A 23,286-nucleotide genomic window follows, 5' to 3' on the forward strand; every position below is an offset into this window, starting at 1 on the left:
ATGTTTAAGGTGACAAGCTATTCGAAGTCCCCGTAATCAAGATGGTTGTTGGTTGTGCTCTGTGATTCTATTTACATATTACTGAGATTTGATGTAATTGTCTCTATATGATAATTAAGCTCTTTTAAGTGAAGGAACATTTTGATATATATATATTGGAGTGGAAGTTGTAGGGAACAGACCCCTCTTTGATGCTCTTGGCCCCAAGTAGCATCACAACCACTCCCTTCTTGTAGGTAACACCTCCCGAACCTGGTGGGCAGGTGCCCCAGTGGCGGCGATAGTCCCTGTCTTAGGTTGTTCCCATCTATGGCCATCAGAGAATCTTACCCGTCTTTGGGATCTACGCCTCCTGCACACTGAGTTATGGCTCTACTTCACTTGAGCAAAATTATCATAGTTTGTGGTAATGAAATTTTTTTTTTTTTTTTTTTTTTTTTTTTTTTTTTTTTTAATCGAGGTAATCAAGAACCATCATATCCACTTGGAACATTTAATATTGACATTCAGTGTACTGTTACTTCTGTAGCCGGAGCCATCGGCCCTGTTTTATGGTGGAGGCTAAAATCAGACAAAGAAGCGGTCAAAAATGTCACTTCTATCATTTAAGGTCTGCATTATTATTTTAAAGGCTTCTTTAAAATCATTCAGTTTTACTTTTAAAACATTTACAAATTGTCCTCTAAATTTGTCAAATCTGCCACATCTATGAATCTTTTCAACTGAAACACTGTGCTTTACACAGCCTCAGACAACAGTTTTCAGCTGACATTGAATGAGAGAGAGACTCTTGAGGCATCAGGACTGGTACACTGCATTCTCATAAACCTTTAACTTCAGACTTTATCTGCCATCTTTTCTTTAACTGTAGCCCATCTTAAGGCATCTTTTCCATAAATTACATGTATTGTAATTTAGACATTACAAATATCCACTCCGAATGAGTCTCTGTTGCACTGAAACTGTGGCAGTTTCAGTCACAGCACATGCCAGATTTAGATAAGCAAACCTGTTTTGGCCAAATCACATTCTTATCTTTTAAAATCAACATTAACAAGCCTTTGTTTAATCAAATGCCTTTTACACATTTTACATTTAGCAACTGTTAATCCTGTAACACTGCTTCTGTTTATTTTATCTTAAAGAAATAATAAGAATTATTCTAGTTCTTAATAACAATTTCATTTCAATTTTACTTCAATGTTTTCTCTAGGAGTTTATCAATCTGCTTCTATGATTCAACTTTTGAGGCTGCTCCCTGCTTGTGATACATTTTTTTGATTATCATTATAAATCATTCATTAGATTTGTCTCTCCATACCATCTAAAACCTTATCAAAGCATTTCATTCAAAACACAATCATCCTTTTAGTGACCGGTACTTTTAAAATATTTTGCAACTCATTTAGTCTTATCTGTAATTTTATGTCAACCGGTACTTTTTATAGTTCTTTCCTTTCAAAAGGAATTCCTTACACTTAAATCTTTCAATCTTCTTACAACTTTCAAAAGTTCCAACTATGAACTTTATTTCTCCCTCATTTACTTTTACAGTCATACAGTGCGCATACAGTCACTGAATGACCCAGCTGACTGCAATAAAACACTCTCTGTTATTCTGCCTTTTATCTTTCTAACAGCTTCACCCATTTTGCACTTCTGAAACATTGTGTTGTATTCAGGAAATGCAAACAGAGCCATTGATAAGCAGTTCTCTGTCTTTTCTTTTACAGTTGCAAATTCAATTACAATAGCCAAATTATAATCTTCATCATATTAACATTGATCTACTTTCTAACCCATATTAACACAGACTTTTCTTTAAATTTGTGTCATTTTGGCACTTTCTTTCTTTGGAGCCAGTTAAGTTATTGTTTATCTTTCCAATCACAATCAAACTTTTACTAAACATCATCTGCAAATCTCTTCAGAGCGTGAGCAGAACTGCTTACAGCATTTGCTCTCTTTTATCTCACTATTTATCAGGACTGTTCAGTTACTCTTCATACAGTATTAAGAAATTTAGCATGTCATTAATTTCATTAACACTGGTTTGATAGCTTATTCAAATGATTAGTATGCAGATTCAACTTAATATTATCATTATTCAGTCCCACTTATCTCTACTGTTCCACAGAAATCACAAGATTCCTTAAATCTTGTTCTCAGTCTCTAAATGACACAGACAGCTATCCTAGCCGCTTGCACCTTCAACTCTTGTTACAAAAATATGGCAATCTATTCTTCAATACCCTTGTTTTCATAACATTAATACAATAAAGCATTCACATCGTCATTATTGGCAGAACATTCATTTTCATAAGCGACACGGAAAATCTAAATATTCTAAACGGGTTTCACAAAGTTTCTGATTAACTTTAGTCACACGTGTCTAGGGAAATTATCTCCAACCCATAATTTCCTTTATAAAACAATATATTTCCTTAAATGGCTTAATATCAACAAAATATCCAATCTCTGGACATTTTCTAATTTGATATTATCATCAACAACACTGATTACAAAACAAGTATACATTTAACATTCAGAAGCTGGTTTGAACAAGCAAGCGCTGTTGCTGTACTCCCAGCATAGCTGGACCCTTTAGGTTCAAAAGACAATCGTTTTACTTAATGAAACATTCCTTATCCTTATATCATGCCAATCCCTGTTAATCATACTCAACGCCTTATTTTTATCTAAAACTCACTTTTCATACCATTTCAACTTAATTTACCTTAACAGGCGTTCATAAATAGTTCCATGAACTCTATCGTTCCCTACATGCCAGTTCCTTCTGTATCTGTTCTGTTCTATCTACAATCCAACAATTCACTGTTTGTAATTTCCATCAGGAAAAACATTCTATCTTTCCCTAAATGCTAATCCTTTCTGCATTTATTTTCGTTTTCTTCTATCTTCTTCAGTTCAACAAACTACTGTCTGTTCACAGTTTTACACTCATGAACAAAACTACAACAACCCTTTGTTTAACAATTTTCCGTTTCCCAATTTCTTGCATGCATTTCTGGCTGTAATTTTTCCCATTTTACAGAAAAACTGGTGTAGCCTATAAAATTTTGTTCAAGCTTGCTTTGAGATGACCCCATATTGGCTGAATCTCCCTTCTGGATTTCACAATTTCGACACGTGTCTTACAATATCTGTCAAACGTCTTCAACAGATCCGATCTTTCCCTTACCCCAAGATCGGTCGGGTTTCAGTTTGTAATTACGTTTTACTCAAAATCTTCCCATAAGCACTTTCTAGCGCTCGATTAATTCTGATTCACTTAATTGATTTGATGTGGCTCTTCCGTCCACTTGTACGAGATTTCCTCAGGTTACAGAGATTTTGAGTAAAACTAACTAATCAGCAACTGTGATTATCTGAATCACCTGTGGCACTTCCGTCCACCTGAATCACCTGTGGCACTTCCGTCCACCTGAATCACCTGTGGCACTTCCGTCCACCTGAATCACCTGTGGCACTTCCGTCCACCAACGAGCTAAGTGTGGTAGAAACCGATCCGAATCTGTCAGATCAATTTCTTCCCCAAAAAATTGTGATTATCTGAATCACCTCTCGCTCGTACCAAAGCAAAACTCAGCCAATATGGTTCACGTTCACTCACAATTATCAAAATAATTTAACTGTCTCTTACCCAAGATGCTTTTACTGCCTCCGAGTTCTTTCTGAATCCAGTGGGTTCCTCCTGGCCCTGATAGCAGTTTTGGCTCTTCTCTCTCAATTCGGCGAGGTAAGACTAAAGCCTTTTGTGCTTTAGGGTGATCAGTCCGTCAATACGCTTTCTCAGGGCCAGAAGAAACCTCATGGTTCGCACTTCTGACACCAACTTGTTGAGGCAAAAACAAGTAACTAACAAAACAGCATCAGGCATAAGAGACATCAGGATTCAAATTGTCCTTAAAAGATATTTATTCTTGCAAGAATGTTCCCAGTCCATCCACAGTCCAGCTGCAGGCGGAGTGAGACCCAGAGCAGAGGTTGACCAGCTACTTTATAGTGTTCTATTCAAAAGCTATCTCCTACAGCCCCCACTAAACAAAATAACAAAAGGGACCCCCCCTTGAACCCTCCCCAGCCCGGGGGTCTTCTCACCTCTGAAGTCTCACACACACCTTCCAGCTGTATCAGCATCATAAAAGAAACTCAAAATACATCCAAAGAACGCATGGCATTCATTTGCTAAATCATTGAAAATAAAATACAAAGAAAAGATGAATTTTTCCACAACAGTATCATTGCAAAGTGGTCAGGCTAATGTCTTGTGTTTATTCCACAATACATATGGATAAGCTGTTTGTTTTATAAATATTAGAATATTTTCAAATTTCACTTACCCTACTGGGCATTCACAAAGCTGTTCCTCAAATTTGTGTGTTTCCCATTTAAATGGTCAGCATATGAGGCGGCTGCTGCTTGCGCTGGGACCTAACGTTATGCTTTAACTTCAATTTTGATGAAATTATTCTCTAATCGTTTGCATATTATGTCGTGGATATAGCCCTCGAATGCATACTGCAGTATTGCACTCTCATATTTTCACCTGTTTGCCAAAAATGACTAATTATCTCCTTAGGAATGTCTGAAACCAGTGCATACATACTGTAATAGACGTGCCAGGCGCAAAAGCTTGACAGGCGTAGCAACAGTAACTAAGGAGGGTGGGGCTTAGCGAAGGGTCAATTGTAGCCTACATTTATTGAATGGTAGCCGATTTATGCACGTGTAAAACATATCCCACTACTGAAAACTCCCAGTTGCAAAAAAATGCAGTGCTATAAGCAGTTGTAACACCGCAAGTAAAGAGTGGTTGCTATGTGTGACATGGTCAAGATCGCTCTCTAGTTTGTTAGCGATGTATTGCGCAAATATTGCGCGTCGATCAAATCGGTATTCTTGCAACAATTTTTCATCGCTAAGATGGTCCAAAGGGTTCTCCCTATCCTTAAAAATTCTTCTTGGCACATAATGATCTTCAGCTGGTTCCATAAATTCAGCCATGTTGTCTTATTTTTGTCCGCGTTACTCTTAAGGTTACGATTTCCAAACCTTAAATTATACTTAGGGAAATGACCGTTAAGGGGTTTTATGCAACACTTAACGCTTTTTAAGGGATTATTTAAGTGAAAAAACAGCATTTAAGGGAAATTCTAAGTGTTTATGACGTTTCACTTAAAGAAACCCTTAAGTAACACTCAAGGGTTTTTTTCTGCAACACCCTTAGGTTTAAGGGAAACATAAGGGCAAACTTAAGGGAAAATTACACTTAAGGTGCTTTATGCAACCGGGCACAGACCTGGTGAACTGCGGTGGAGCTTGTGAATCTATGGATGACATGACACACATCTCCATAAATTAAACGAATCACGATTGTTACAAATCAATTAATACATTGGTCCTCAATGTCCAGTTTGGGTCCACCAGGAATACAAATGGACCTAATTACAAAAAACAATTATAGGGTAGTTATTGCCATGTACAGCTGATGGCAACCTTTTTTTGCATTTTTTGAATAAACCTTTGTAGTCTCAGAAAACTTGCATTAAAACAGAGGGGCAAAAACTCACCTGCTTCCAATGCTTTGACAGCTCTGACGAATCTTTTGCACTGAATGAAGGGCAGAGTGTCTTTAATGTCCTCCGGGTCCACAAGGCTCAGGTCATCTACAGAGAGAACTCCTAATTCCTCCGGTTTAGCCATGAGTGTATCCATCTGATCGCTACTGAGTGATGGCATTGCTTTCTTGACATAGTTTTTCACAAGTTCCATGTTGGTGTGTGTTTAAGAGGAATGAGCCACCGAGTGAGCCACAATGAGCCACATAGCTCAGTAAGACCAGCATTCCATTTGCATATGTAGTGCCTTTAACCTGCACTCTCTCTGTGACAACTGAGTTACTTGAGTTCAAATCAAATTCTTCAACCACTGTCTTTATGTTCTGGTCATAGAGCTCTGGATAGAACCGTGTTGAGTCTGAGACATGAACCTGGGGACTAAACAAGGTACCACAAGACTGATAAGCCTGAAGCAACTGGTGCCGTTCAGCCAGAGACTTGGTTACATTTATGAAGTTCTTACTTGCCCTAATGCACCTTTTAAAATAAGAATGTTTTGATTCAAAGCGCATTGTCCAAGTATATATGAGTGGGCCAAATTGTAAAGTCAAGTGTGCATAGTGAAGCAGATAGTGGTGTTTCGGTCTAAGTTGAACTCTTGGAAATAACTCTTGCCTCAATTCCACATACAGTTCAATCAGTCCCTTCATGAAAGCAATCTGCGACTCTGAGAGCCGAGGTGCACAGACAAATTCAACAAGCTCCCTCAGAAGTAATACCAGTCCCCATACTTCATTATCAGCATCTTCAATTGTGTCATGCACCATAACAGGCAAGAATCTCAAAAGCCACCTGTTTTGGGCTGCATGCCCTCCAAGCCTTGCTCCTGTAGTGGGAATAGTGTTTAGCTTGTCGCTGCTTTCACCAGGAAATGATTCGATTCTTTCATTAAGAACCTCATAACTGAACCACTTTTGTGTTCTGATTAAGAACTGCAAAAACAATGCCAAATCATAATCTACTACCCCCTCAAACAGATCATGAGCTAAACAAGCTGGTAAGCCTGGCTGACACACATGAAAGTTGGACAGTTTGTTGAAAACACTGTCACATTTAACACCGTGATGAGTGTGTACTTCATCGTTACTTTCCAGAAACCGCACAGTCTCATTATGATCAGCTGGATTTCTATGAGTGAAAACTGTGAGAGGGTTCGACTGAAATTCACTTTTTGTTGCCAAACAGTATCTGCAGAAATATTGAGCTGTGCTGAAATTTTCTGTAAAGCCACCAATCATGTGGGAGCCCAGATTATCTCCCATTATGCACGCAACAGTGCCTTTATATATCTTTCCATTGAAAGATATGCCCCTTTCCTCCAGCTCACACAAGTCTGACACTAGCTTATTGAAAATCTTATCCATTCCAAAGTATTTGCAATCTTTCTCTACACAGAGTAATGCCAACTGTATCTGATCAACAGTTGATCGTTGGTGTGGATGAAAATTTCCAAGTGTGAAGTAGACAGCCAATACTTTATGCTTTGTCTTGGCAGATCCGAGTGGATTAGCCACCTCAAAAGCATCCTGAAAGAGCATTACCTTTAAACTGTCTGGGTCTGAGGAAAACATGGCATTGGATTTGATGGCCCGCCCATCAGTGACATCACAGAGTACATCATCTTCAGAATTTGAACTAGGACTGTGCTGATCTAAACCTTGATGTTTCAGAATTACTTTGAGGGTTTCCAGTATTGGGATGTAATGATAGTGCCTCTTCTGGCCACTGCGATTGCGTCCAAGAAAGACTTCAACAGGTTCAACATAGTCATAGTGTGACTTGTAATATTTCAGCCTCTTGTGTTGCGTAGTTAAATGACCCTTTTCATGTAATGCCTTGTGCATAGGGCTCTGCTCGTATACACTATTCCCAAGAGATGTTACAGTCTCCTTTGGAACACCATACTGCCCCAGTTCACGGGCTAGTGCATCCACAGTATATTCCTGTTGAATATCACTTATAGTTCTCATTTCATTTGCTATTTCTGTTATTGTGGAGGCTGGGACCAAATATTTTGCCTGTAAACCCAAGTAAAACTGAGCAAGACTCTCTGTGAAGTTGTCTTTCACTTGATCACTGCAGAAATTATCACTTTGTTCTGCATCAATGTTAAAACTTTCAGGTTCTTCAAGTTCTACAGGTTCTACATGTGATCCTTCACCTTGGAAAGCCCGTTCTGTTAGTTCACATATATGAACTGGGGCTATCTTGGTAACATCCCACCGTACATCCCACCGTATCTGGAAATATGCGTTAAAAAGGATGACTTTACATTGAATGTCTTAGAACATCCATCAAAGGGACATGTTACAGTCAAACCCTCATCTATGTGACCACTCAAATGACACTTTAAAGTTTTAAGATCAGCATATTCACTGCTGCAAAAATTAAACGAGCACTTTAACTGTACAGACACATTGCGGTTCCATGTTTGTGTGCTCCTACTGTCTACATGTGCTTGTGACATATGCACAGCAAGGCTACTGTATGTGTTAAGCTTCCTTCTGCAATCCCTATGGCCACATAAAAAAAATACATTATTATTATTTCTGTGTGTTCGGCAGTGTTTCAAGTAATCAGTCGAAGACCGGGCGTTAAAGCCACAAATGTTACAAGTCAACATGTTTAAGAGATTGAATTTGCCAAGTGAAGGATAGACAGAATCAGAACAGAATCAATATGAAAACAATAAATTCAGATCAGCACAGTGAAGCACATTCACTTTTCAGATACCTTCAAATAAGCAATCTGCTTTGGGCTGCATGGGCCACTCTCTTTGGGCTGCAATGTTTTCCTCACTGCTTTTTTCACTTTAGGGAATGGAAAGTCTTATAATGCACAGGGGAAATCTGATTCTACTTAATCATCACCCCTTTTAATTATTGCCATTTTCAGTTGTATGGTAACGTAACACAGCGAGCTATAACAATACACACACACGTGGCTAATTTACACACACACACAGACAGACGCGCGCGCGCCCGCCCAACTTATGGGCTAACTTTAGCTGGGCAAACGGGCCGTCGTCCACCCACGCTTCAAAATAACGCACAACGCACACATTCAAATGTTACCATGAAACACACGCTACCAACTGACTATCGAGACCAAATTTCATGTACGAGGAGAAACAAAAAATTGTCTTTTGACGTACTTACGAAGCGCAGGCGGCGGGCTAATGCTAACGCAGCTAGCAGCAAACGTCCACTCACGCTTCAAAATTACGCGAAACGCACACATTCAGATGTCGACATGAAACACACACGACTACCAGCTGCCTATCGAGACCAATTTAATGTACAAGGGGGAACAAAAAATGTGCTTTTGACGTACCTGGTACTTAGGAAGCGCAGCCGACATGCTAATGCTAACGCAGCTAGCAGCAAAGGTCCCGTGCTCAGCTGCGAGCCACACTACCCTGTAGCTGCTATAGCTCCGGTTGGAATGCTGCTAAAAACCTAGAAACCTTCGAGACAAAATTAACCAACTAATAATTTGTCCTACATTTCATGGGGGAAAGGCGACTGTCTGGCGAGGGGTGCCAGAACAGAACGCCCGCCATGCAGACGTAAATGAACAGAAAACGTGCTTATCATGTGTTTAACATGTTTAACTCAATATATTTTGTTTGAGAGGTGGAACTCCATTCCTATTCTTATTACACACAACCAACCTGTTTCCAACTTTCCATGTGACTCGCAGAACTTCAGGCTGGCACTGACCGCACTGAGTGTAATGGCGTCGGAAAATTCTGGCTGGGGGAGAAAATTCTACCCATACTGCCTTGCGCAACAGCAAACTTTCCGTATTTCGCAAAACGGAGTGAATCCGTAGCAAATCCACGGTAAAGGGACCCCTAAATTTACGGATTTTTTTAACAGTGTAGGCTACGGAAGACAGAACAAGATGACAGGACAACAGATCAAATCGACATAAACAAAGGACATACACATCAACATAGGTTACTAATTTTTCTGAAAAAGGAGGATCAATACAGTAAGGACGACAGAACAAATCGACATAAACAGAGAACACACACATCAACATATACCAATTTTTTCGAACAACTAGACGATGACTGTTGACAAGGACAAATGTAGCCTATAGTACAAAGCACAAAGCAGTCGACTCATTTTTGGCACAAATGGAACCCCATAATTAAATGGATCTCTCTACCCAGTTTCCTTTCGAATTCCTAATAAACAGGGAGACCAAGGGTCGTTATCATGCTTTTTTACTCCAATAAATATTTTTCCATTTTTCTTTGTTTCTTGAAAGTATTTTTTTTTTGTATGTACATGTTAAGGTATTGGTGGGACATGTTTTCACATCATATGAGATAAGCTGAATGCATGTCAGTGTGTTTTTGTGTTCACTTGTATACCAGAGAGCTTTTACAAAAATATTATTTGGGAATTTTAATTTGCAGGATAAAATTAACAAATACTGTATATCCTAATTTAATAGAGTTCTGAACTTGTAGGATGCCAACATACTTAAGTCTACTTAAGAGACTACTGCCAAAAAATAAAGACTGCATGGGAACTCTCGGTAAATTCCATTATGATGTCACTAAGGGTCACTGTGAATGTGTGTGTGTGTGTGTGTGTGTTTACACTGCAGTAGCCTACAAAGTGGAAGTGAAATGTTAAGGAGAGATAGATAAGTTAGTTACTTAGCTATGAATTAGTAAGAAGCTATTCATTAATAAAACGGGGCATTCCAGTAATCTTCCTCACATCTCTACACAGGGGAAGGGTTCTTTTCCGCTGACCTAACACGTGGTCTGGTCAGTCACTCTCATTTTTACTCAACCACTGGGCGAAGAACGCAGATCTACCACAGGGGAAGGACATCTCATTTCTAAAGCCCAAGACTAAAGTTTAACATTGTTTTTTGTTTTAAAATGAAGAAAGGATCGTTTTTTCTCTCCACATCTTTTCGGATGTTCTATATGCGGCTAATCGGATGCTGTTTTCTGTACTTCTCACTTGCAGGTAAGTGTAATTGTTTTCGAGAATAAATGTGCCGTTTATTAATTTGAATGTTTTGTAGGCTATGACACCGGTTCAACCCAAGAAAGTGCTGTAGGCTACTTCATCAGTCAAATGCGTATCGTTACGGTGAAAACAAGAGATTGGTGTTTGGAGCTTCTACGTTTGAAGCTTTGAACCTTTAAAGACTTGTAAAAGAAAAAAAAAATCGTATATGCATTTAAAAAACGGTATTTTTACGTCTTTACACCCCGAGACCGAGTAAAAGTCGTTGGATTATTCTGCGTTTGGCTACGGCTCGTCATAATCTGTAAACCTACCAGAGGGCGCAATAACGTTTTTACAAAAAGTTTTCTTTAGAGCGCTTTTGTTTTTTGATGTTCCCAGAAATGCAGGCTTTTTTGTCAGTAGACACAAGCTGCCAACACTGTGAATTATATTGTAAGAATTCTATAACACGATATTTCACAAAAACCCGTTCACCGCATGGACGATAATAAAGATAAATATGTAGTTTTAAAAATCGTTCTCAATATTAAAGAATTGCAAAGCACACCACCGATAGCCTATAACGATAACGGCACAAAGAAATTATATCGTTGGAATTTTGTCCAGCTGATGAACGATATATCTAGGCTATCTCACAGCCAATCAGACTCTTACGAAAAAGAAGTAGGCTATAGGCCTACTTCAAGTTCATTTTATGAAGTAGGCTAGGCTATACTTAAGTAATGTTCAAGTATATTTTTAAGTATATTTTATGGAGTAAGTAGTATACTAATATCAATGTGTAGCCTACTTGTTGTAAACTTGTAAGTGTAGCCTACTATTTCAATACTGTTTGGGACTAAATTGGCCCACTTTTAGTAAATATAAAAGCAGGGCCGGCGCTAGCCATTTGGGTGCCCTAAGCACAAATGCTTGGCGATGCCCCCCCCCCCCCCCCCCATCCCAAACCACCTCCACCCCCACCCCCACCCCCACCCCCACCCACCCACCAACCAACCCACCAACCAACCAACCAAAGGAATAACAACCATTCCGAATTTATTAGTTAGGTTCTCTTTACTTCCAAAATAACTGCTGCAAATAAATAATTTTACATTAACAATGGCACCAAACATGAAAAGAAATAAACAATATAAAGGTTAAAATTATAAATACCAAATACCACCACAATTACTAAAAACACAGATTTGGAACTGAACAATGTAAACACAGAAAGTTAAAAGTGCAAAGGTCTGATGAGGCACAATATAATAATTCTGTACATAATTTGACAACTCTGTGAATATGAAAATATACAAACACTGAAAAAAGACTCAACATGCAGGGCTAAAGCCCCGGATCTTTTGCACTACTAGCGACGCCCCTGGACATGCAGACACGCATAGGCGTAATTTGCGGGTAGGACATGTCCCCACCACTATTTTCTAAGGTCGATATATCTCGCGGCACGAATGTACCAATACAAACAAACAAAACATCTCCAGTTAACCAGCAGATCATTCATTTCATTCGTTTTTTAAATAAGAGGCGATCTAGCGCTGAAATGTGTTGTTTTTTTAAATCAACTGATCAAAGTGCTCGTTGCCGCTGCGATCAGTGGCGCGGATACTATGTTTGTTTCTGGCTCGCGCACAGCCTTCACTCAGACGCGCGCTTCAATCCGTTGTGGAGAGACTCTCTATTCGTTCCGGTGCCATTAGAAAACAAAAAGCACAAAAAAGTGTCCCTGCCTGATATACAACCACTGAAAAACATAATCGGTTTTGATGAGAAAAAAAAAAAAAAAACTATATGAGTGCGGATTAGAACTCAGAACCTCTGACACGCTTGGCAAAAATTCTACCCCTGGACCACTTAAATACACGCTTAACTTCGTCGGATCAACATATAATAGGTCTCATTGAACGACCACTTAAACCCAATCAATGTACTATTTAAATCGATGGTAGTGTTATATCTGTTTTATCATCCCGCTGTCTTTTCTTTTTTCTTTTTTCCGTTCCGCCCCCGACTCTTGGTGCCTTTTCGACGCCATGTCTGAGGTCGGTGTCTGCCAAATTTTGACATTGATTGAGGCATAATCGAACAGACCACTGGGAGGTGGGGAGGGGGGGCACCAGAGGGAGACTGGCACAGTTGATTCACCTTTTTCTCGACTAATTTGGTCTAGGCCTATATTACTTTTGTACTGCTTTTGTATATTAACATGCTTTAGACATATTTTATTTGTTATTTATAGTAGCCTATTGTGATGATTTTTCACGACCCAGATTTTTTGGTGCCCCCCCAAGCACTTGGTGCCCTACGCGCAGTGCGTGATGTGCGTGTGCGGAGCGCCGGCCCTGTATAAAAGTATACATTTAAGTGTACTATAAGTGTAAGAGTAGTAAACTAAGTACACAACTAGATTTCTCATTTGTAATTCATCTGTACTACAAGTGAACTTGTATAGCCTACTAGGCTAGTAGTATAGAAACAACCATTCTCTAACAAATATCAATGATAATATTGTGGTCAATAAAACAAAATGCATTTGATTATAATTAACATGACAATGTGTACGAAACTAAAGTAGCCTAAATTCACGTTTATTTTTGCGTTTCTGTCAGTCTGTGGTGTCGTTGCCATAACGCCGCGCTATGGGTTGCGTCACGCGCGTGTGTGATTGTCTTGCTTCGGACTTGACTGAAGAAGTCAGTCTCCGTTTTCGAGGGTCGAAAACTCCGGAAAAAATGTGTGTGGACGGCAGGCGCAACCATAGCGAAGGTTATGCGTTTTAAAATGAAATTGCACTGGTGTTAACGTAGGTATTCCAGTCTGCTCAGGAACCGATGCTCTCGAGCCAAATATGGTTATTTCAGTGAGTAGGCAGAAACTTCAGCAGCGGGATACACATTATTAGTAATGCAAAACTAAATATCCTTTATTTTAGGTAGAATATTGGCCATTTAAGGCAATTACAGAATTTGTTTTTAAATATTTCATTTTCAAATAGTTTTAATTTTGAAGGTTTATTGAAATCTGAAAATAACTTTTTTTAATACATTTTAATACATTCCCTATTACTTTGTGATTATTATTTTTTGTCTCCAATATATACTTCTCCAATCTTTAACTCGGGCAGTTTAACAGAGATACCTTGTTTTGAATATGTAAGAATGTTTTGTATTAGTTGTTTTAAAGCAAGAGGGATGGCTTTGCACAATGTATTCAATTCTCTAAAGGAACATTTTATCTCAAATTTCTCCATGAATGCATTGTGCTGAATGATTTGACCTGTTTTATCTAAAAGATCAACAACATGTAAAACCTTTTTCATACCAATGTTTTTTGAATACTGTCTTTCTGTTTATTGTAATGGTTCTGTTATGCCACAATGTGGAACAATGCGGTGAATCATTTTGGGTGAATATCATTTTCCAGTAGTACAAAATCTGTTTGTGGAATTTTGAAAGCTTAATTGGCAATTTGGAAACCTCAAAATCACATTTCAGCAAAAAATCGAATCCTCCAGCTTGCTCGAATACAGACTTTAGTATATGAAACCACATTGAGTTAGGCTGTGCTAAATAAACCTAAGTATTTCACTTCAGATTGAACAGGAATGGATTCAATATTTTCTTCATTACATGAAAACAGAGGAAAAAGTTTAAATTTAGGCATAAGTCTGATGCTCCAGAAAAAAACTGAAATAATATTCAGAGCTTTTTTAACTATAGATATGTCTTTTAAAAATATTACTGTATCATCAGTAAATTGACTAATTCGATATTCATAATCAGAAATGGTTGTTGGTAAAATCTATCATTCTTTAACAAGTCATTATTAAACTTCCAAATATTAGGAGAAATTTGAAGTTTCTTAAGGACTGATAAAGACAGAGTAACCATACAGTGATCTGTAAGTGGGGCTGCTGTAAATTTACAATCAGAGACCATTTTACATAGTTCACAAGAAATAAGCCAATAATCTAATCTTGAACATTGTCCATTTCCTGAGGGGTTAAACCATGTATACTGAATGCTGTTTGGGTTGGATACCCTCTAGTAATCAACCACATTTACAGTTTTACAGAAATTCAATATAGTATCATTATAAGAGAATTTAGATGTCCTTCAAAATGGCTGAGCTCGATCGGTTTCCGGGTCATAGGATGGAGGACGGAGGAGCGAGGAGACGAGGAGGGATATTGAGAAGCACCCTCAGACTCAGGTCCCATGAGGGTGATGTCAGCGCCATATTGGGACACTGGCGGCTTCACTTCTCACCAATGGAAGAGAGCGAAGGGGCGTCGTCCATCTTTTTTTACAGTCTATGGTCACACCCAGAGCCATATAGAAATATTCTTACAATGTGACTGAATACTAGACAGTTTACTTTTCCAGATTTGGGAATTTTAGCACTGTGCATACATGAATACATAAATATTAGGCGATAAAAAAGGTACTTTGTGATTTTGTGCAGTTTGTCTAGTCAACTGAAAAAAACCTGCATTTTTGCTGTTCTGTGGGCAGATTACTTCTGTGGGTTTTGATTCACCACTTGCTTGTTACAACAGTGTTTAAAATACTGTAAATCACAGTCTTCTCTACGATGTGTTTAACAGGTACAGGTACAGGTGCTGCTGATGAATGTCCTCTTCAGCTCAACCCACAGAGAGTTGTTGTGAAGTACGGCGGTTCTGTCTCAGTCGACTGCAGCACTTCTGTCCCGCCTAGAGGAATGGGATGGGAAGCCAGTGTGGGAGCAATGCCCTTGACCAGAGACAGTCTGATCACATGGAGAGTGTCAGAACTGAAAGAATGGGGCATAGAGCCATCCTGCTTCATGAACTATGATAAGACACAGTGTAACGTGAATCTCACAGTGACTATTTACAGTGAGTTTCTCTATTGATATTTTTATCTTTTTTTTTTCCAGAAATGTCTAATTTATGTACATTCATGACTGCAGATATCAGTGTGTAAATCTTCCTCCACAGAGACTCCAGACAGTGTGTCCATCAGCACTGTGAATCACAACGGACCAATGATGGAGGGAAACCAGTATGAGCTCCAGTGTGACGTTCTCAATGTGGCTCCTGTTCAGAGTCTCACTGTCAGCTGGTACAAAGGACAGACTCTGGTGGATCAAACCATCTTCACTGACACCATCAAGACTCCAGTCAGTAAAACATCTAAACTCCTGATCCGTCCAGACAGAGCTGATGATGGAGCTCAGTACTGGTGTGAAGCAAAGCTGGAACTGGGAGAAGAAGGACCTCGACCTCCTCCAACAGCCCCATCAGATCTTCTCAGCATTACTGTATATTGTAAGTAAGACACATCAGTTTCTATTATTAATCTTTTAAGAACATCTGTTGTAAAGTCCAAATCAAGCAGACTTTTAATGGTTGTAGCATGTGACACAGTGTCATGTTGTGTGATGATATGGATCGGATGCAGTATGTAACTTTTTCTTGTCAAATTTCTAGATTTGAGTAGTTTTGTTGAAGCGCACATTACTAGACTTGTGGTGAACAATTAATCTGTGCAAATTAATACACAGAAAAAAAAAGTCTTATCTTTAATAAGTCTAATCTTTAATAAAATTCGGAACATTTGCTTCCGCTCCGGAATGGCGTTCCTTCTCTGATGACGTCAGTTTGACGGCTTGGCTTGAATATCCTTTAACCACTCTCCTCCAACCATCAGTTTTCTATGAGCGAGGGATGGAGAGGAGGTGCGCTAGAAGTAAAACCCCACCCTCTATTCAATTTTCTGATTCACTTGGAAATATATCATAACCTTTGGAAAAAAGTTGGTTGCGACTTCCGGTTCACAGGGACTTTAACATAAGACACTTATGTATATGTAGGAGAAACACCTCTTAAACTGTTTTTCTTTCACTCCTTTCTGCAGTTGGACCGATCATCAATGAGACCAAACTGCCCTCCATAGTGCCTGTGTTTCGAGGATATCCAGTGGTGATAGTTTGTGAAGCCGAGGGAAACCCAAAACCAACAATCAGCTGGAGTGTCAACACAACTGTTATAGCTTATAGTGAAACTCTTACTATAACAGATTCAACACCTGAGGATCTGCTCTGCATTGCAAGTAATTCTGTTGGCATCACCACCACCAGATCCGTAAAAGTGTTCAGACAAGGTAACTATGTATTTTTGTATTATTTTCAATTCTAAGTGACTTAGTTTAATTGGCAATTTCAGTTTTAGTAATACACTACTGAAAAAACTATGGTTGTTTTTTAAAATGATTTTTTTTATTTTTGTTTGTCTGATATTAAACATAATATTTATTTATTTTGTTGTATTAGATATGCAAATTATTGAGAAAAAAACATAATTTAGTAGTCTAAATGATGTTGTCAGGATAGATTTTATGCAAAGTCATTTGAAGTTCCTCTTTTAGTCTTTTGCCTTTGATTAATGCAAATTTCATTCATCCTTCTTAAAACACTTTCGGCACAGCTTTCAGATTTTAGCATGGCTTTTTTTGTGGTTAATGTTTTGGCCTTTCACAAAGTATTCTCACTTTTGTAAGAAGCTGTTTGGTTTGTTGTTCTTGTAACGCTCTGCTTGCAGTCAGAATGTCAGAGGAGGTGTTATAGGAACACTATTTAAGTGAAATGGCTTGTGGATCGTGTCAGCATAGTTGCCCTGCATGGATTTTTATTTAGATTAGCTCCTGACTTTCGATATGTTGGAGGCATTATGCAGGCTTGATATCTATCCCCAGTTTTGCTTGCTTGGATATAATTCCCTAAATTGCTGATTTACTCATATATTTGTTTCTTTTGACACAGAGAATTACAAGCCCATAATAGTAGGCATTATTGTTGCTGTAGTGCTGGTCATCGCAATGATCTTCATCTACATCTACTACACCAACTACAAAAAAAAACAGGACGGGCCATTATAATTTGAGGAAGCCCAGAGCACATAATGGACTCTTAGCACAGTCTCTATGAAGGATCGGTGTTCTACTCACTTCACCCTTAGATCGAACTGCCAATCACATCATTACACTGTTGTCCAAGGATGTTGTGGTTAGATTTTTATTGGATTCTTGTTTGCTTTATAAAGGAACTATGCTTACACTGTATGTTTCAGCCACACTGAACATTCTAATATTTATTACATTATTTTATGAGACACTGAAGTTGTTACTGTTGTCTAGATGTTGTAACGTTGTGGGCATATTTAACAGATGCTGATGGCTTAAAGATGAGATCTCTTGTGCCTAACCTGTAGGATTTCTTTGTGACCAATTGATGTAAATGATCTCAAGCCTCCCTGAAAATAGAATCTCATTTCTTTGTATAGAATACAATTTTCTTCTATGGAATTCACATCATCAGTCCTATTAAACACAACTTACACATGACATCATGTAAATAATTTTTTTTTTAGAAAACCTTTTTAAAGAAAAGTTAAAAAATAAAAATAAAAATAAAACTTTATGTTTTCACTGACTATTTTTTTATTTGAAAACCATGCTAATTGTAAAAATCCTGTCACCACAGTAGCTCTACATTAGCTTATTATCTTAGCAAAAATGGCCATAGTCATTTCTATTGAGAAACGCAGGGGAATAAGGCACTTGTCGCTTTGCTATTAACTTACTAGAAGGCTACTGTACCAGTGAAGCATTTCTGTTTCTTGCCAAGATGATAAAAATAGATGAGCCTCTAAACAGGCTGATGTATTCGGAATCAAGCCAGAATCTTTCAGGGGTGTGTGTGTGTGTGTATGGCTTCGGTCAAAGCACAAAACTGGCTGTCAGTTTGTAAGCCTCAAGACAGAGTACACAAATTTTTGATTTATGTTTTGCTGGCTGATAAAGCAGTGGTCTTGGACTTTGTATTGACATCTGTTCAAATGCAAATGCGTGTTTTTAGTTGACATTGTCATAATGCCCTCTTTACAACTGCAAGTGTCCTTGTGCACTTGTTTGATTCTATAGCTTCATTATTTGTAAACCACACACTTTTCTTCAATGTGTGTCAAGAACACAACTGATTACCATATTCAGCTCGACCTGTGGAGTGTTGTCTGCTGGTACGACAGATCTGTTTCTGTTAACTGCCACACTTCAGTCACAAAGATGCAGCGCTTGTGACCTCTGCACCAGATAACAGCGAACGTTCTCAGAACATTCTGGCAAGGTTCTCTCAACGTTTTGAACAAAAACATTCTTACAGTAACAGTGAAAGAATGTTCGTTCAAAGTTATCTGGTCTTTAATAATGTTCTCGAAACGTTAGCACATAGACATCATACATCGTTCATAGGTTTCTTCTGAAACATTCTAGTTTTTTCAGAATGTTCAAAGAACATTCTAAATTGTCCCAGAACATTCAGAAATAACGTTTTTGTAACTTAATATGAACATTAGCAAAATGCTCTTAGAACATTTTTTTTTTTTTTTTGATGGGGCCAGTCTGATTATCTTGTGATGCACTGTTACTCTCAGCATCACATGTATTAATCTATCTCACCCACCATGTCATGAGAGTAGTACTGAGTATTCAGAGATGCTTCTCCTTTCTGCATACTAAATATGCTTATTCAGACAGCGAATGTCCATCATGCTGTGTGGATCACTCATGAATCATGACCAATGCCTGAGGAGGTCCATCATCACTTATTATGACTCAGACTGTGACACATAACATACATATCAAAAAGCATACAAAACGGTGTTTTTATACAGACCCACCCTCTGTATCGAGGATATGTTGACAATCGAGGGAAATTGGGTGAAGTAAAAGAGTTGTGGCTTTTCAACTGTGGTCTTTCAAAACATTACATTGTATTTTCTAATTGATGAATGCGCTCTCTCTTCCAAAAACTGAAGTGACGATGCAAATGAATAAAGTTGTAATACGTGCACTTTATAGAGATGTGTGGGGGAGGGTTAACATTAACTAAAGCAGGCAGCTATGCGAGCCGGGCAGACTGGGCAGTGGTTTCCTGCGATAAATGAGGGGTCCGAGTCCGTGTGTTGTGTTATCGCCTGAGTTAGCTGGTTAAAAACAGTGTCGATACAGCGCAAACACTGCTAAAATGACGGCGCGGAGCGATCGGATACTCTTCACGTGTCTACTTTTGGATCTGCTGTCGCGGTGGTATGCGTTGCATGGTAGGACATTTAACGAATCTTGTATTTACCAATCCTGAAGGGGAAAATAAATAAATATATATTCAGAACAGTTTTCGGTGTTAAACGTGATAAAGCTGTCTTAAACACGTCAAGGGTGATTAAATACCCAGCAAACACAGAACGTTGGCACAACGTAGCCAACTAACGTTAGGCCGTGGGCCAAGTCTGTTTTTCTCCTTTAGTTTTCGATTTGATAGATCTCCTCCAGGGAACTGGTTCATTTTGTATAATTGGCTATATAAATTGTTGTTGAGTACATTACTGCTTGTTTCCAACGTCAATTGTTGCACATTAAAAATATAGCCTAACGTATATAATCTCGCTAGCTAACCACAAAATGTTAGCCGGAGTAAGAACCAATCAAAGCTCGTGTTGTTACCTTGTCAACTCGAGTTGGCCAATCACGTCATTATTTGATCCGGTGCCCGAAGACCCGGATGTGAACTGAAGTCGCGAGCGCGGCGGCCGGTCAGTGGCCAGTTCTCCGCTGGATGTAACTTCTCCGTTTTTTGGCTACAGTGTATGACAGCACGGTAGGTAACTGATTAGCACTAGCATTATCCGAAACATTGTAAAAAAAAAAGTCTGAATGTATGGGTCTTGGCATATGTACGCCGTCAAAATAGCTACTGCTATCAGTATTTGTACAACTAATGTAAGCAAAGTACCGAATGCTACACACGTGGGTAATGTTAAGCTATTTGTCGTTTTAAATGTAGTATACGACAAGTTGGCTAGCGTTAGCACCTGAAGTACCTTATGGCGCGTTTCCACCGAGCGGTACGGTACGGTACGGTACGGGTCGGTACCCTTTTATTTGCGTTTCCACTGCCAAAAGTTGAGAATGGTACCAAAAAGCCGAACCGTACCGTACCACTTTTTGGGTACCCTTCCGTTGGGGTACCTAGCACAGTGGTACGGTACTAAAAGGTGGAGCTAGACTCACTGCAGGACGTTGATTGGTTGACAGAGAATCGTCACTTGCGCGTGCTACGAGGGGAATGACAACATAAGAAGCGCCATTTTTTTATATACAGTTTAATATAATATACTGTTACTGTGTCACGAAATGTAATTTTAAGAGTTTTTCAGGCGAGAATGTAGTTGTTTAAAGCTCTAATCTGTGGTTTATTTATAAAGATGATTTGTTTTTCCCCGGTTGTGAGATCCATGCGATCAGCGGGCGCTCGGCGCTCATGTTTCCCGGCTGGATGAGCCTTTCCTCGGCTAAGTTAGTTCTTCTGACGTTCGCCGATGACTCCGACGGTAGTGGTTAAACATGAGATATAATTCGTCTTGTGTAGACCTAACGGGCGATCTTTGGTCTCGTGAATATATAATTCGTTCCCTGTCAATCGTTTTGACTGAGGGCTAAGTTTAGTTTCATATTATAGGCTATTTGTATTTAACTTTACTGTTGTAATGTTAGACTAGCGCAGCATTTGGACATTTGACTGAATTGTTTGCTTTATTTCTTATTGTATAGCTTCTTGTACCTTTTACTTAAACTTTTATATTGGCTATTATTGATAAAACTGAAATTTTACAAAAAGAAATATGGTTTCTTGTCATTTTCTTATTACAAGATTATCACTGATGTTTATTGCAACATTTGTACAAATGCATATATTGCCTGTAATGTGTAATTTTTTTTATTATTTAAACGAAAAGAGGTAACGTTAGGGTTGTGTTTTAAATCGTTTTGTTATAAATAGAATAACGTATAACGTGCAGTGAATAATCAATATGCGTTGCGCATGAACCACATTTGTGTCCCTATAATGTTTAATTTATTTAAATGAAAACGAAAAGAGGCAGAGTAGTGTTTTATAACATATTTCGTTTTATTGTTGCTTAAATTTGTACATACAGAGTAACAGAGATAACCGGAGTAGCAGAGCGAGCTGAGTGACGCTTTTAAGAACGCGCTGTACCATGTGCATGTAGGAGTGAGTCGCACATGGCAAGTACAAACTTTGCGTACTTAATATTGAGAAAAGCCTAATGTCGGCGCTTGTCTTCTTGTGACAAACATGTCGAGGAGCAAGAACAAGATCTGCTGTATGTCATCCATTGTAGTTTACTATGTTCTTCTTCGCGCGAAAATTACGTCGATCGAAACACCACGCCTATCAAGTAAGGGTACTGTTGGCAGTGGAAACGCTAGCCAGATCATGGTTAACAGACCCGAACCGTACCGTACTGTACCGTACCGTACTGTACTGCTCAGTGGAAACGAGCCATTAGTATGGTAGGATCAGCTTTTAGTGTCTTGTGTTTTTAGTGTCAGTTATGTATTGATTCTTTCTGCATATGAGGTATCCAACTGGTAGGAGATGGAAAGCTCTTTTTGGCAGGCTTGGGCCATCTGATGCAGAACGCAAAACCCGAACCTTGGATGCAGTGTCATCACTGACTTCCTCTGGCAGCAGTTGGGCTTTAGCTACATGGTTATGGGACACCAGGTACGTAGGGGACAGAACAAAGGGGACAAATAATGTGTTTATCAAAGTTTGTTAATTTTAATCTAGTAATCTCACTGTTTAGAATGGAAGAAATAGATATGGAAGAAAACCATGTAATGTCTTTGTTTCAAATAAAACATTCCTAAAAAAAACACAATGACTTTCAATTCATTGTCAACCTTACACTATTCACTGTATCTTATACAAAGATACAAAGTGTTCAAAAATATACATTAATTAAAATCACATTCTGTAATTAAGATTCACTGGTATTGTGAGGTTTATTTAACATACATTTTTAAACTAACTACAATACACACATACATAGCCTACATGATGCACCAATACACAATTATCTTAATAGAGAATTAGTAGAATTGATGGATTTGATTAGGGATGTCCCGATACCACTTTTTCACTTCCGATACCGATGCCGCAGCTTTGGCTATTTGCCGATACCGATATCAATCCGATATTTTTATTTTATTCTTGAACTAATACTACTAATAATAAAATATATGGAAGCACTTTGCTCAATTAGCCACATAAAAACATCTCACTCAAATGGAGAACAAATACTTCTCCAGTATATAGTCCACAACAACAGCTGATAATGAAAGACTGCCACCCTTTATTCAAAAGACCTTGAGATATGTTTGGTAATTGTACCTGAATTAATTTAAAATTAATTTGCTATATTTCAATATATTTGTTTTCTTAAAATTTGAATTAACTAACTTAAAAATAAACAGATTAGTGCTCGGTTTGAGGACAAGGAATGAAAACCAATGCAATATGATGAATGTCCAAAAGATGAGATGATTTTTTTGCTTTTAAACAGCGTGTGTGTGTGTGTGTGTGTGTGTGTGATTTTGGTTGGGGACAGTTGTAGGTTACAGTTTGACAAAAGCACAATGTTGTGTTTTACAGAAATATAAGTAACGTTAGGCTAAACACTTTGCAGTTTTATTGATGTCCTGTATGAACAAAATGACGATGTATGTTTTTATGTT

The 23,286-nt window shown here is 38.5% G+C and overlaps 1 protein-coding gene and 1 long non-coding RNA gene across 2 annotated transcripts in view; both read left to right on the forward strand.

The window, feature by feature from the left end:
* Positions 1-23,286, forward strand: part of LOC311082620 (vascular cell adhesion protein 1-like) — a 113,185-nt gene that overhangs the window by 28,002 nt on the left and 61,897 nt on the right. The gene's annotated exons all lie outside the window — the stretch shown is intronic.
* The window catches only part of LOC311083122, a 28,850-nt gene continuing 25,215 nt past the window's right edge, over positions 19,652-23,286 (forward strand). The window contains exon 1 of the long non-coding RNA XR_014606211.1: positions 19,652-19,787. This is a non-coding gene — a long non-coding RNA (uncharacterized lncRNA). The remainder of the gene's footprint in view (positions 19,788-23,286) is intronic.

This window comes from Abramis brama (genome assembly GCF_963993115.1).
Source record: "Abramis brama genome assembly, chromosome: 1".
Taxonomy (NCBI): Eukaryota; Metazoa; Chordata; class Actinopteri; order Cypriniformes; family Leuciscidae; genus Abramis; species Abramis brama.